Below are 16,205 nucleotides of genomic sequence, written 5' to 3' on the forward strand. Positions count from 1 at the left end.
CCTATTGTAGCTTTTCAGGAGCCAGCCGGTCACTCTCAGCCATAGGCCCCCAAACACAAACCTCGGCCCGTTTCCCTGGCAAACAAAAGTAAGCTGCCCCGCTTCTGGATGGCAGATTGCAGGAGCTACTTAGTACTATCAAATCAGCCCGACTTGGCACAGGTGCCACCTTGGATCTGGGAACCATCCTGTGTATCGTGGATTTTCAGGGGCCAGCCAGCCACTCTCAGCCATATGCCCCCAAAAACAAACCACGGACCTTTTCTCTGGCAAACAAAACTCAACTGCCCCTCTTCTGGATGGCAAATTTTAGGACGCACTTTGTACTACGAAAACCGCCCGACGTGGCACTGGTGCCACCTTGTGTCAGGGAACCATCCTGCATATCGAGCTTTTTAAGGAGCCAGCCGGCCAGGCCCAGCCATATACCCCCAAAAACAAACCACGGACCATTTATCATGGAAACAAAAATCCGCTGCCCCGCGTCTGGATGGCAGATTGCAGGAGCCACTTTGCACCATCAAACCAGCCCGACTTGGCACTGGTGCCACCTTGGGTCTGGGAACAATCCTGCGTATCGTACATATTCAGGAACCAGCCGAACACTCCCAGCCACAGGCCCCCAAACACAAACAACGGCCCATTTCCCTGGCAAACAAAAGTCAGCTGCCCCGCTTCTGGATGGCAGTTTGCAGGAGTCACTTGGGACTATCAAACCAGCCCGACTTGGCACTGGTGCCACCTTGGGTCTGGGAACCATCCTGCGTATGGTGGATTCTAAGGAGCCAGCCGGCCACTCCCAGCCACAGGCCCCCAACAAAAACCACGGCCCTTTTTTCTGGCAAACAAAACTTAGCTGCCTCACTTCTGGATGGCAGATTGCAGGAGCCACTTGGTGTAATCAAACCAGCCCGACTTGGCACTGGTGCCACCTTGGGTCTGGGAACCATCCTGCGTATCGTGGATTCTAAGGAGCCAGCCGGCCACTCCCAGCCACAGGCCCCCAAACAAAATCAACGGCGCTGTTCCCTGGAAAACAAAACACGCCTGCCAACTTTTTGATGGAGTTTGCAGGAGCCACTTGGTACTATCAAACCAGCCCGACTTGGCACTGGTGCCACCTTGGGTCTGGGAAACATCCTGCGTATCGTGGATTCTTAGGAGCCAGCCGGCCACTCCTAGCCACAGGCCCCCAAACAAAAACCTAGGCCTATTTCTCTGGCAAACAAAAGTAAGCTGCCCCGCTTCTGGATGGCAGATTGCAGGAGACACTTGGTACTATCAAACCAGCCCAACTTGGCACTGGTGCCACCTTGGATCTGGGAACCATGCTGTGTATCGTGGATATTCAGGGGCCAGCCGGCCACTCTCAGCCATATGTCCCCAAACAGAAACCTCGGCCCGTTTCTCTGGCAAACAAAACTCAACTGCCCCTCTTCTGGATGGCAAATTGCAGGATGAACTTGATACTAAAACCGCAGGCCGACTTGGTAGTGGTGACACCTTGGACCTGGGAACCATCATGCGTATCGAGCATTTTAAGGAGCCAGCCGGCCACTCCCAGCAATATGCCCCCAAAAACAATCCACGGAATTTTTCTCTGGCAAACAAAAATCAGCTGCCCCGCTTCTGGATGGCAGATTGCAGGAGCCACTTTGCACCATCAAACTAGCCCGACTTGGCACTGGTGCCACCTTGCATCTGGGAACCATGCTGCCTAGCGTGGATTTTCAGGAGCCAGCCGGCCACTCTCAGCCATAGGCCCCCAAACAAAACCCACGGCCCGTTTCCCTGGCAAACAAAATTAAGCTGCCCCGCTTCTGGATGGCAGATTGCAGGACGCACTTGGTAGTATCAAACCAGCCCGACTTGGCACTGGTGCCACCTTGGGTCTGGGAACCATCCTGCGTATCGTGGGTTCAAAGGAGCCAGCCGGCCACTCCCAGCCACAGGCCCCCAAATACAAACAACGGCGCTTTTCCCTGGAAAACAAAACTCGCCTGCCAACTTTTTGATGGCAGATTGCAGGAGCCACTTGGTACTATCAAACCAGCCCAACTTGGCACTGGTGCCACCATGGGTCTGGTCACCATCCTGCCTATTTTAGCTTTCCAGGAGCCAGCCGGTCACTCCCAGCCATAGGTCCCCAGTCACAAACCTCGGCCCGTTTACCTGGCAAACAAAAGTAAGCTGCCCCGCTTCTGGATGGCAGATTGCAGGAGCCACTTGGTACTATCAAACCAGCCCAACTTGGCACTGGTGCCACCTCTGGTCTGGGAACCATGCTGCGTAACACAGATTCTAAGGCGCCAGTCGGCCACTCTCAGCCACAAACCCCCAAACACAAACAACGGCGCTATTCTCTGGCAAACAAAACTCCACTGCCCCTCTTCTGGATGGCAAATTGCAGGACGCACTTGGTACTATAAAAACAGCCCGACTTGGCACTGGTGCCACCTTGGGTCTGGGAACCATCCTGCGTATCGATCTTTTTAATGAGACAGCCGGCCACTCCCAGCCATATGCCCCCAAACACAACCCACGGCCCTTTTCTCTGGCAAACAAAACTCAACTGCACCGCTTCTGGATGGCAGATTGCAGGAGCCACTTGGTACTATCAAACCAGCCCGACTTGGCACTGGTGCCACCTTGGGTCTGGGAACCATCCAGCCTATCGTGGATTTTAAGGAGCCAGCCGGCTACTCCCAGCCACAGGCCCCCAACAAAAACCACGGCCCTTTTTTCTGGCAAACAAAACTTAGCTGCCTCACTTCTGGATGGCAGATTGCAGGAGCCACTTGGTGTAATCAAACCAGCCCGACTTGGCACTGGTGCCACCTTGGGTCTGGGAACCATCCTGCGTATCGTGGATTCTAAGGAGCCAGCCGGCCACTCCCAGCCACAGGTCCCCAAACAAAATCAACGGCGCTGTTCCCTGGAAAACAAAACACGTCTGCCAACATTTTGATGGAGTTTGCAGGAGCCACTTGGTACTATCAAACCAGCCCGACTTGGCACTGGTGCCACCTTGGGTCTGGGAAACATCCTGCGTATCGTGGATTCTTAGGAGCCAGCCGGCCACTCCTAGCCACAGGCCCCCAGACAAAAACCTAGGCCTATTTCTCTGGCAAACAAAAGTAAGCTGCCCCGCTTCTGGATGGCAGATTGCAGGAGACACTTGGTACTATCAAACCAGCCCAACTTGGCACTGGTGCCACCTTGGATCTGGGAACCATGCTGTGTATCGTGGATATTCAGGGGCCAGCCGGCCACTCTCAGCCATATGTCCCCAAACAGAAACCTCGGCCCGTTTCTCTGGCAAACAAAACTCAACTGCCCCTCTTCTGGATGGCAAATTGCCGGATGAACTTGATACTAAAACCGCAGGCCGACTTGGTAGTGGTGACACCTTGGGCCTGGGAACCATCATGCGTATCGAGCATTTTAAGGAGCCAGCCGGCCACTCCCAGCAATATGCCCCCAAAAACAATCCACGGAATTTTTCTCTGGCAAACAAAAATCAGCTGCCCCGCTTCTGGATGGCAGATTGCAGGAGCCACTTTGCACCATCAAACCAGCCCGACTTGGCACTGGTGCCACCTTGCATCTGGGAACCATGCTGCCTAGCGTGGATTTTCAGGAGCCAGCCGGCCACTCTCAGCTATAGGCCCCCATACAAAACCCACGGCCCGTTTCCCTGGCAAACAAAATTAAGCTGCCCCGCTTCTGGATGGCAGATTGCAGGACGCACTTGGTAGTATCAAACCAGCCCGACTTGGCACTGGTGCCACCTTGGGTCTGGGAACCATCCTGCATATCGTGGGTTCAAAGGAGCCAGCCGGCCACTCCCAGCCACAGGCCCCCAAATACAAACAACGGCGCTTTTCCCTGGAAAACAAAACTCGCCTGCCAACTTTTTGATGGCAGATTGCAGGAGCCACTTGGTACTATCAAACCAGCCCAACTTGGCACTGGTGCCACCATGGGTCTGGTCACCATCCTGCCTATTGTAGCTTTCCAGGAGCCAGCCGGTCACTCCCAGCCATAGGTCCCAAGTCACAAACCTCGGCCCATTTCACTGGCAAACAAAAGTAAGCTGCCCCGCTTCTGGATGGCAGATTGCAGGAGCCACTTGGTACTATCAAACCAGCCCAACTTGGCACTGGTGCCACCTCTGGTCTGGGAACCATGCTGCGTAACACAGATTCTAAGGCGCCAGTCGGCCACTCCCAGCCACAAGCCCCCAAGCACAAACAACGGCGCTATACTCTGGCAAACAAAACTCAACTGCCCCTCTTCTGGATGGCAAATTGCAGGACGCACTTGGTACTATAAAAACAGCCCTACTTGGCACTGGTGCCACCTTGGGTCTGGGAACCATCCTGCGTATCGATCTTTTTAATGAGACAGCCGGCCACTCCCAGCCAAATGCCCCCAAACACAACCCACGGCCCTTTTCTCTGGCAAACAAAACTCAACTGCACCGCTTCTGGATGGCAGATTGCAGGAGCCACTTGGTACTATCAAACCAGCACGACTTGGCACTGGTGCCACCTTGGGTCTGGGAACCATCCTGCGTATTGTGGGTTGTCAGGAGCCAGCCGAACACTCTAGGCCACAGACCCCAATCAAAAACAACGGCCCGTTTCACAGGCAAACAAAACTCAGCTGCCCCGCTTCTGGATGGGAGATTGCAGGAGGCACTTGACACTGTGAAACCAGCCCCACTTGGCACTGGTGCCACCTTGGGTCTGGGAACCATGCTGCGTATCATGGATTTTCAGGAGCCAGCCGGCCACTGCCAGCCACAGGCCCCCAAACACAAACCACAGCCTTTTTCTCTGGCAAACAAAATTCAGCTGCCCCGCTTCTGGATGGCAGATTGCAGGAGCCACTTGGGACTATCACACCAGCACAACATGGCACTGCTGCCACCTTGGATCTGGGAACCATCCTTCCTATCGTGGATTTTCAGGGGCCAGCCGGCCACTCTCAGCTATAGGCCCCAAACACAAACCACGGCCCTTTTCTCTGGAAAACAAAACTCAACTGCCCCTCTTCCTGATGGGAGATTGCAGGAGCCACTGGGTACTATGAAACCAGCCCTACTTGGCACTGGTGCCACCTTGGGTCTGGGAACCATGCTGCGTATCATGGATTTTCAGGAGCCAGCCGGCCACTGCCAGCCACAGGCCCCGAAACACAAACAACAGCCTTTTTCTCTGGCAAACAAAATTCAGCTGCCCCGCTTCTGGATGGCAGATTGCAGGAACCACTTGGTACTAACAAACCAGCCTGACTTGGCACTGGTGCCACCTTGGGTCTGGGAACCATCCTGCGTATCGTGGATTCTAAGGAGCCAGCTGGCCACTCCCAGCCACAGGCCCCAAAACACACACAACGGTGCTTTTCCCTGGAAAACAAAACTCGCCTTCCAAACATTTGATGGCAGATTGCAGGAGCCACTTGGTTTTATCAAATCAGCCCAACTTGGCACTGGTGCCACCATGGGTCTGGTCACCATCCTGCCTATCGTAGCTTTTCAGGTGCCAGCCAGCCACCCCCAGCCAGAGGCCCCTAGACAAATATTTCGGCCCGTTTCCCTGGCAAACAAAAGTAAGCTACCCCGCTTCTGGATGGCAGATTGCAGGAGCCACTTTGCACCATCAAACCAGCCCAACTTGGCACTGGTGCCACCTCTGGTCTGGGAACCATCATGCGTATCGTGGGTTCTAAGGAGCCAGCTGGCCACTCCCACCCACAGGCCCCCAAACAGAAACAACGGCGCTTTTCCCTGGAAAACAAAACTCGCCTGCCAACTTTTTGATGGCAGATTGCAGGAGCCACTTGCTACTATCAAACCAGCCCAACTTGGCACTGGTGCCACCATGGGTCTGGTCACCATCCTGCCTATCGTAGCTTTTCAGGAGCCAGCCGGTCACTCGCAGCCATAGACCCCCAGACACAAACCTCGGCCCGTTTCCCTGGCAAACAAAAGTAAGCTGCCCCGCTTCTGCATGGCAGATTGCAGGAGCTATTTAGTACTATCAAACCAGCCCGACTTGGCACTGGTGACACCTCTGGTCTGGGAACCATCCTGCCTATCGTGGATTTTCAGGGGCCAGCCGGCCACTATCAGCCATATGCCCCCAAAAACAAACCACGGCCCTTTCTCTGGCAAACAAAACTCAACTGCCCCTCTTCTGGATGGCAAATTTTAGGACGCAATTTGTACTACGAAAACCGCCCGACGTGGCACTGGTGCCACCTTGTGTCAGGGAACCATCCTGCATATCGAGCTTTTTAAGGAGCCAGCCGGCCACGCCCAGCCATATACCCCCAAAAACAAACCACGGACCATTTCTCATGGAAACAAAAATCCGCTGCCCCGCGTCTGGATGGCAGATTGCAGGAGCCACTTTGCACCATCAAACCAGCCCGACTTGGCACTGGTGCCACCTTGGGTCTGGGAACAATCCTGCATATCGTGGATTCTAAGGAGCCAGCCGGCCACTCCCAGCCACAGGCCCCCAAACACAAACAACGGCGCTTTTCCCTGGAAAACAAAACTCGCCTGCCAGCTTTTTGATGGCAGATTGCAGGAGCCACTTGGTACTATCAAATCATCCCAACTTGGCACTGGTGCCACTATGGGTCTGGGAACCATCCTGCCTATTGTAGCATTTCAGGAGCCAGCCGGTCACTCCCAGCCATAGGCCCCCAGACACAAACCTCGGACCGTTTCCCTGGCAAACAAAATTAAGCTGCCCCGATTCTGGATGGCAGATTGCAGGAGCCACTTGTTAGTGTCAAACCAGCCCGACTTGGCACTGGTGCCACCTTGGGTCTGGGAACCATCCGGCGTATCGTGGATTCTAAGCAGCCACCCGGCCACTCTGAGCCACAGGCGCCCAAACACAAACAACGGCGCTTTTCCCTGGAAAACAAAAATCGCCTGCCAACATTTTGATGGCAGATTGCAGGAGCCACTTGGTGCTATCAAACCAGCCCAACTTGGCACTGGTGCCACCATGGGTCTGGTCACCATCCTGCGTATCGTAGCTTTTCAGGAGCCAGCCGGTCACTCCCAGCCATAGACCCCCAGACACAAACCTCGGCCCGTTTCCCTGGAAAACAAAAGTAAGCTGCCCCGATTCTGGATGGCAGATTGCAGGAGCCACTTAGTACTATCAAATCAGCCCAACTTGGCACTGGTGCCACCATGGGTCTGGTAAACATCCTGCCTATCGTAGCTTTTCAGGAGCCAGACGGTCACTCCCTGCCATTGGCCCCCAGACACAAACCTCGGCCCGTTTCCCTGGCAAACAAAAGTAAATTGCCCCGCTTTTGGATGGCAGATTGCAGGATGCATTTGGTACTATCAAACCTGCCCGACTTGGCCCTGGTGCCACCTTGGCTCTGGGAACCATGCTGCGTAACGTAGATTCTACGAGGACAGGCGGCCACTCCCAGCCACAGGCCTCTAAACAAAAACAACGGCGCTTTTCCCTGGAAAACAAAACTCGCCTGCCAACTTTTTGATGGCAGATTGCAGGAGCCACTTGGTACTATCAAACCAGCCCAACTTGGTACTGGTTCCACTTTGGGTCTGGTCACCATCCTGCCTATCGTAGCTTTTCAGGAGCCAGCCGGTCACTCCCAGCCATAGGCCCCCAGACAAATATCTCGGCCCGTTTCCCTGGCAAACAAAAGTAAGCTGCCCCGCTTCTGGATGGCAGATTGCAGGAGCCACATGGTACTATCAAACCAGGCCAACGTGGCACTGGTGCCACCTTGGCTCTGGGAACCATCCTGCCTATCGTGGATTTTCAGGGGCCAGCCGGCCACTCTCAGCCATATGCCCCCAAACACATACCACGGCCCTTTGCTCTGGCAAACAAAACTCAACTGCCCCTCTTCTGGATGGCAAATTGCAGGAGCCACTTGGTACTATCAAACCAGCCCAACTTGGCACTGGTGCCACCAGGGGTCTGCTCACCATCCTGCCTATCTTAGCTTTTCAGGAGCCAGCCGGTCACTCCAAGCCATAGGCCCCCAGACAAAAACCTCGGCCCGTTTCCCTGGCAAAGAAAAGTAAGCTGCCCCGCTTCTGGATGGCAGATTGCCAGAGCCACTTTGCACCATCAAACTAGCCAGACTTGGCACTTGTGCCACCTCTGGTCTGGGAACCATCCTGCGTATCGTGGATTCTAAGGAGCCAGCCGGCCACTCCAAGCCACAGGCCCCCAAACACAAACAACGGCGCTTTTCCCTGGAAAACAAAACTCGCCTGCCAGCTTTTTGATGGCGGATTGCAGGAGCCACTTGGTACTATCAAACCAGCCCAACTTGGCACTGGTGCCACCATGGGTCTGGTCACCATCCTGCCTATCGTAGCTTTTCAGGACCTAGCAGGTCACTCCCAGCCATAGGCGCCCAGACACAAAGCTCGGCCCGTTTCCCTGGCAAACAAAAGTAAGCTGCCCCGCTTCTGGATGGCAGATTGCCGGAGCCACTTGGTACTATCAAACCAGCCCGACTTGGCACTGGTGCCACCTCTGGTCTGGGAACCATGCTGCGTATCGTGGATTCTAAGGAGCCAGCCGGCCACTCCCAGCCACAGGCCCCCAAACACAAACAACGGCGCTTTTCCCTGGAAAACAAAACTCGCCTGCCAACTTTTTGATGGCAGATTGCAGGAGCCACTTGGTACTATCAAATCAGCCCAACTTGGCACTGGTGCCACCATGGGTCTGGTCACCATCCTGCCTATCGTAGCTTTTCAGGCGCCAGCCGGTCACTCCCAGCCATAGGCCCCCAGAGAAAAACCTCGGCCCGTTTCCCTGGGAAACAAAAGTAAGCTGCCCCGCTTCTGGATGGCAGATTGCAGGAGCCACTTTGCACCATCAAACCAGCCCAACTTGGCACTGGTGCCACCTCTGGTCTGGGAACCATGCCGCGTATCGTGGATTCTAAGGAGCCAGCCGGCCACTCCCAGCCATAGGCCCCCAAACAGAAACAACGGCGCTTTTCCCTGGAAAACAAAACTCGCCTGCCAACATTTTGATGGCAGATTGCAGGAGCCACTTGGTACTATCAAATCAGCCCAACTTGGCACTGGTGCCACCATGGGTCTGGTCACCATCCTGCCTATCGTAGCTTTTCAGGACCTAGCCGGTCACTCCAAGCCATAGGCGCCCAGACACAAAGCTCGGCCCGTTTCCCTGGCAAACAAATGTAAGCGGTCCCGCTTCTGGATGGCAGATTGCAGGATCCACTAGGTATTATCAAACCAGCCCGACTTGGCACTGGTGCCACCTCTGGTCTGGGAACCATCCTGCGTATCGTGGATTCTAAGCAGCCAGGCGGCCACTCCCAGCCACAGGCCCCCAAACACAAACAACGGCGCTTTTCCCTGGAAAACAAAACTCGCCTGCCAACATTTTGATGGCATATTGCAGGAGCCACTTGGTACTATCAAAGCAGCCCAACTTGGCACTGGTGCCACCATGGGTCTGCTCACCATCCTGCCTATCTTAGCTTTTCAGGAGCCAGCCGGTCACTCCAAGCCATAGGCCCCCAGACAAAAACCTCGGCCCGTTTCCCTGGCAAAGAAAAGTAAGCTGCCCCGCTTCTGGATGGCAGATTGCCAGAGCCACTTTGCACCATCAAACTAGCCAGACTTGGCACTTGTGCCACCTCTGGTCTGGGAACCATCCTGCGTATCGTGGATTCTAAGGAGCCAGCCGGCCACTCCAAGCCACAGGCCCCCAAACACAAACAACGGCGCTTTTCCCTGGAAAACAAAACTCGCCTGCCAGCTTTTTGATGGCGGATTGCAGGAGCCACTTGGTACTATCAAACCAGCCCAACTTGGCACTGGTGCCACCATGGGTCTGGTCACCATCCTGCCTATCGTAGCTTTTCAGGACCTAGCAGGTCACTCCCAGCCATAGGCGCCCAGACACAAAGCTCGGCCCGTTTCCCTGGCAAACAAAAGTAAGCTGCCCCGCTTCTGGATGGCAGATTGCCGGAGCCACTTGGTACTATCAAACCAGCCCGACTTGGCACTGGTGCCACCTCTGGTCTGGGAACCATGCTGCGTATCGTGGATTCTAAGGAGCCAGCCGGCCACTCCCAGCCACAGGCCCCCAAACACAAACAACGGCGCTTTTCCCTGGAAAACAAAACTCGCCTGCCAACTTTTTGATGGCAGATTGCAGGAGCCACTTGGTACTATCAAATCAGCCCAACTTGGCACTGGTGCCACCATGGGTCTGGTCACCATCCTGCCTATCGTAGCTTTTCAGGCGCCAGCCGGTCACTCCCAGCCATAGGCCCCCAGAGAAAAACCTCGGCCCGTTTCCCTGGGAAACAAAAGTAAGCTGCCCCGCTTCTGGATGGCAGATTGCAGGAGCCACTTTGCACCATCAAACCAGCCCAACTTGGCACTGGTGCCACCTCTGGTCTGGGAACCATGCCGCGTATCGTGGATTCTAAGGAGCCAGCCGGCCACTCCCAGCCATAGGCCCCCAAACAGAAACAACGGCGCTTTTCCCTGGAAAACAAAACTCGCCTGCCAACATTTTGATGGCAGATTGCAGGAGCCACTTGGTACTATCAAATCAGCCCAACTTGGCACTGGTGCCACCATGGGTCTGGTCACCATCCTGCCTATCGTAGCTTTTCAGGACCTAGCCGGTCACTCCAAGCCATAGGCGCCCAGACACAAAGCTCGGCCCGTTTCCCTGGCAAACAAATGTAAGCGGTCCCGCTTCTGGATGGCAGATTGCAGGATCCACTAGGTATTATCAAACCAGCCCGACTTGGCACTGGTGCCACCTCTGGTCTGGGAACCATCCTGCGTATCGTGGATTCTAAGCAGCCAGGCGGCCACTCCCAGCCACAGGCCCCCAAACACAAACAACGGCGCTTTTCCCTGGAAAACAAAACTCGCCTGCCAACATTTTGATGGCATATTGCAGGAGCCACTTGGTACTATCAAAGCAGCCCAACTTGGCACTGGTGCCACCATGGGTCTGCTCACCATCCTGCCTATCTTAGCTTTTCAGGAGCCAGCCGGTCACTCCAAGCCATAGGCCCCCAGACAAAAACCTCGGCCCGTTTCCCTGGCAAAGAAAAGTAAGCTGCCCCGCTTCTGGATGGCAGATTGCCAGAGCCACTTTGCACCATCAAACTAGCCAGACTTGGCACTTGTGCCACCTCTGGTCTGGGAACCATCCTGCGTATCGTGGATTCTAAGGAGCCAGCCGGCCACTCCAAGCCACAGGCCCCCAAACACAAACAACGGCGCTTTTCCCTGGAAAACAAAACTCGCCTGCAAAATTTTGATGGCAGATTGCAGGAGCCACTTGGTACTATCAAACCAGCCCAACATGGCACTGCTGCCACCATGGGTCTGGTCACCATCCTGCCTATCTTAGCTTTTCAGGAGCCAGCCGGTCACTCCCAGCCATAGGCCCCCAGACACAAAGCTCGACCCGTTTCCCTGGCAAACAAAAGTAAGCTGCCCCGCTTCTGGATGGCAGATTGCAGGAGCCACTTGGTACTATCAAACCAGTCCAACTTGGCACTGGTGCCACCTTGGCTCTGGGAACCATCCTGCGTATCGTGGATTCTAAGGAGCCAGCCGGCCACTCCCAGCCACAGGCCCCCAAACACAAACAACGGCGCTTTTCCCTGGAATACAAAACCCGCCTGCCAACATTTTGATGGCAGATTGCAGGAGCCACTTGGTACTATCAAATCAGCCCAACTCGGCACTGGTGCCACCATGGGTCTGGTCACCATCCTGCCTATCATAGCTTTTCAGGAGCCAGCCGGTCCCTCTCTTCCATAGGGCCCCAGAGAAATCCTCGGCCAGTTTCCCTGGCAAAAAAGTAACCTACCCCGCTTCTGGATGGCAGATTGCAGGAGTCACTTTACACCATCAAACTAGCCCGACTTGGCACTGGTGCCACCTCAGGTCTGGGAACCATCCTGCGTATCGTGGATTCTAAGGAGCCAGCCGGCCACTCCAGCCACAGGCCCCCAAACACAAACAACGGCGCTTTTCCCTGGAAAACAAAACTCGCCTGCCAAATTTTGATGGCAGATTGCAGGAGCCACTTGGTACTATCAAATCAGCCCAACTTGGCACTGGTGCCACCATGGGTCTGGTCACCATCCTGCCTATCGTAGCTTTTCAGGACCTAGCCGCTCACTCCCAGCCATAGGCCCCCAGACACAAAGCTCGGCCCGTTTCCCTGGCAAACAAAAGCAAGCTGCCCCGCTTCTGGATGGCATATTGCAGGAGCCACTTTGCACCATCAAACTAGCCCGACTCGGCCCTGGTGCCACCTCAGGTCTGGGAACCATGCTGCGTATCGTGGATTCTAATTAGCCATCCGGCCACTCCCACCCACAGGCCCCCAAACAAAAACAACGGCGCTTTTCCCTGGAAAACAAAACTCGCCTGCCAAATTTGGATGGCAGATTGCAGGAGCCACTTGGTACTATCAAACCAGCCCAACTTGACACTGGTGCCACCATGGGTCTGGTCACCATCCTGCCTATCGTAGCTTTTCAGGAGCCAGCCGGTCACTCCCAGCCATAGGTCCCCAGACACAAACCTCGGCCCGTTACCCTGGCAAACAAAAGTAAGCTACCCCGCTTCTGGATGGCAGATTGCAGGACGCACTTGGTACTATCAAACCAGCCCAACTTGGCACTGGTGCCACCTTGGGTCTGGGAACCATCCTGCGTATCGTGGATTCTAATTAGCCATCCGTCCACTCCCAGCCACAGGCCCCCAAACAAAAACAACGGCGCTTTTCCCTGGAAAACAAAACTCGCCTGCCAACTTTTTGATGGCAGATTGCAGGAGCCACTTGGTACTATCAAATAAGCCCAACTTGACACTGGTGCCACCATGGGTCTGGTCACCATCCTGCCTATCGTAGCATTTCAGGAGCCAGCCGGTGACTCCCAGCCATAGGCCCCCAGACAAAAACCTTGGCCGGTTTCCCTGGCAAACAAAAGTAAGTTATCCCGCTACTGGATGGCAGATTGCAGGAGCCACTTTTCACCATCAAACCAGCCCAACTTGGCACTGGTGCCACCTCTGGTCTGGGAACCATGCTGCGTATCGTGGATTCTAAGGAGCCAGCCGGCCACTCCCAGCCACAGGCCCCCAAACAAAAACAACGGCGCTTTTCCCTGGAAAACAAAACTCGCCTGCCAAATTTTTGATGGCAGATTGCAGGAGCCACTTGGTACTATCAAACCAGCCCAACTTGACACTGGTGCCACCATGGGTCTGGTCACCATCCTGCCTATCGTAGCTTTTCAGGAGCCAGCCGGTCACTCCCAGCCATAGGCCCCCAGACACAAAGCTCGGCCCGTTTCCCTGACAAACAAAAGTAAGCTGTCCCGCTTCTGGATGGCAGATTCCAGGAGCCACTTGGTACTATCAAATCAGCCCAACTTGGCACTGGTGCCACCTCTGGTCTGGGAACCATCCTGCGTATCGTGGATTCTAATTAGCCATCCGTCCACTCCCAGCCACAGGCCCCCAAATGCAAACAACGGCGCTTTACCCTGGAAAACAAAACTCGTCTGCCAACTTTTTGATGGCAGATTGCCGGAGCCACTTGGTACTATCAAACCAGCCCAACTTGGCACTGTTGCCACCTTGGGTCTGGGAACCATGCTGCGTATCGTGGATTATAAGGAGTCAGCCGGCCACTCCCTGCCACAGGCCCCCAAACAGAAACAACGGCGCTTTTCCCTGGAAAACATAATTCCCCGGCCAACTATTTGATGGCAGATTGCAGGAGCCACTTGGTACTATCACATCAGCCCAACTTGGCACTGGTGCCACCTCAGGTCTGGGAACCATCCTGCCTATCGTAGCTTTTCAGGTGCCAGCCGGTCACTCCCAGCCATAGGCGCCCAGACACAAAGCTCGGCCCGTTTCCCTGGCAAACCAAAGTAAGCTGCCCCGCTTCTTGATGGCAGATTGCAGGAACCACTTTTCACCATCAAAGTAGCTCGACTTGGAACTGGTGCCACCTCTGGTCTGGGAACCATGCTGCGTATCGTGGATTCTAAGGAGCCAGCCGGCCACTCCCAGCCACAGGCCCCCAAACGCAAACAACGGCGCTTTACCCTGGAAAACAAAACTCGTCTGCCAACTTTTTGATGGCAGATTGCAGGAGCCACTTGGTACTATCACACCAGCCCAACTTGGCACTGTTGCCACCTTGGGTCTGGGAACCATGCTGCGTATCGTGGATTATAAGGAGCCAGCCGGCCACTCCCTGCCGCAGGCCCCCAAACAGAAACAACGGCGCTTTTCCCTGGAAAACATAATTCCCCGGCCAACTATTTGATGGCAGATTGCAGGAGCCACTTGGTACTATCACATCAGCACAACTTGGCACTGGTGCCACCTCAGGTCTGGGAACCATCCTGCCTATCGTAGCTTTTCAGGAGCCAGCCGGTCACTCCCAGCCATAGGCGCCCAGACACAAAGCTCGGCCCGTTTCCCTGGCAAACCAAAGTAAGCTGCCCCACTTCTTGATGGCTGATTGCAGGAACCACTTTTCACCATCAAAGTAGCTCGACTTGGAACTGGTGCCACCTCTGGTCTGGGAACCATGCTGCGTATCGTGGATTCTAAGGAGCCAGCCGGTCACTCCCAGCCACAGGCCCCCAAACACAAACAACGGCGCTTTTCCCTGGAAAACAAAACTCGCCTGCCAACTTTTTGATGGCAGATTGCAGGAGCCACTTGCTACTATCAAATCAGCCCAACTTGGCACTGGTGCCACCATGGGTCTGGTCACCATCCTGCCTATCGTAGCTTTTCAGGAGCCAGCCGGTCACTCCCAGCCATTGGCCCCCAGACAAAAACCACGGCCCGTTTCCCTGGCAAACAAAAGTAAGCTGCCCCGCTTCTGCATGGCAGATTGCAGGAACCACTTTGTATTATAAAAACAGCCCGACTTGGCACTGGTGCCACCTCTGGTCTGGGAACCATGCTGCGTATCGGTGATTCTAAGGAGCCAGCCGGCCACTCCCACCCAAAGGCCCCCAAACACAAACAACGGCGCTTTTCCCTGGAAAACAAAACTCGCCTGCCAACTTTTTGATGGCAGATTGCAGGAGCCACTTGGTACTATCAAACCAGCTCAACTTGGCACTGGTGCCACCATGGGTCTGGTCACCATCCTGCCTATCTTAGCTTTTCAGGACCTAGCAGGTCACTCCCAGCCATAGGCCCGCAGACACAAAGCTCGGCCCGTTTCCCTGGCAAACAAAAGTAAGCTGCCCCGCTTCTGGATGGCAGATTGCAGGAGCCACTTGGTCCTATCAAACCAGCCCGACTTGGCACTGGTGCCACCTTGGGTCTGGGAACCATCCTGCGTATCGTGGATTCTAAGGAGCCAGCAGGTCACTCCCAGCCACAGGCCCCCAAACAAAAACCACAGCGCTTTTCCCTGGAAAACTAAACCCGCCTGCCGACATTTTGATGGCAGATTGCAGGAGCCACTTGCTACTATCAAATCAGCCCAACTTGGCACTGGTGCCACCATGGGTCTGGTCACCATCCTGCCTATCGTAGCTTTTCAGGAGCCAGACGGTCACTCCCAGCCATAGGTCCCCAGACAAAAACCTCGGCCCGTTTCCCTGGCAAACAAAAGTAAGCTGCCCCGTTTCTGGATGGCATATTGCAGGAGCCACTTTGCACCATCAAACTAGCCCGACTTGGCACTGGTGCCACCTCAGGTCTGGGAACCATCCTGCGTATCGTGGATTCTAAGGAGCCAGCCGGCCACTCCCAGCCACAGGCCCCCAAACACAAACAACGGCGCTTTTCCCTGGAAAACAAAACTCGCCTGCCAAATTTTGACGGCAGATTGCAGGAGCCACTTGGTACTATCAAATCAGCCCAACTTGGCACTGGTGCCACCATGGGTCTGGTCACCATCCTGCCTATCGTAGCTTTTCAGGAGCCAGCCGGTCACTCCCAGCCATAGGCCCCCAGACACAAAGCTCGGCCCGTTTCCCTGACAAACAAAAGTAAGTTATCCCGCTTCTGGATGGCAGATTGCAGGAACCACTTGGTACTATCAAACCAGCCCGACTTGGCACTGGTGCCACCTCTGGTCTGGGAACCATCCTGCGTATCGTGGATTCTA

The sequence above is a fragment of the Melospiza melodia genome, chromosome 5 (assembly GCF_035770615.1).
Source record: "Melospiza melodia melodia isolate bMelMel2 chromosome 5, bMelMel2.pri, whole genome shotgun sequence".
Taxonomy (NCBI): Eukaryota; Metazoa; Chordata; class Aves; order Passeriformes; family Passerellidae; genus Melospiza; species Melospiza melodia.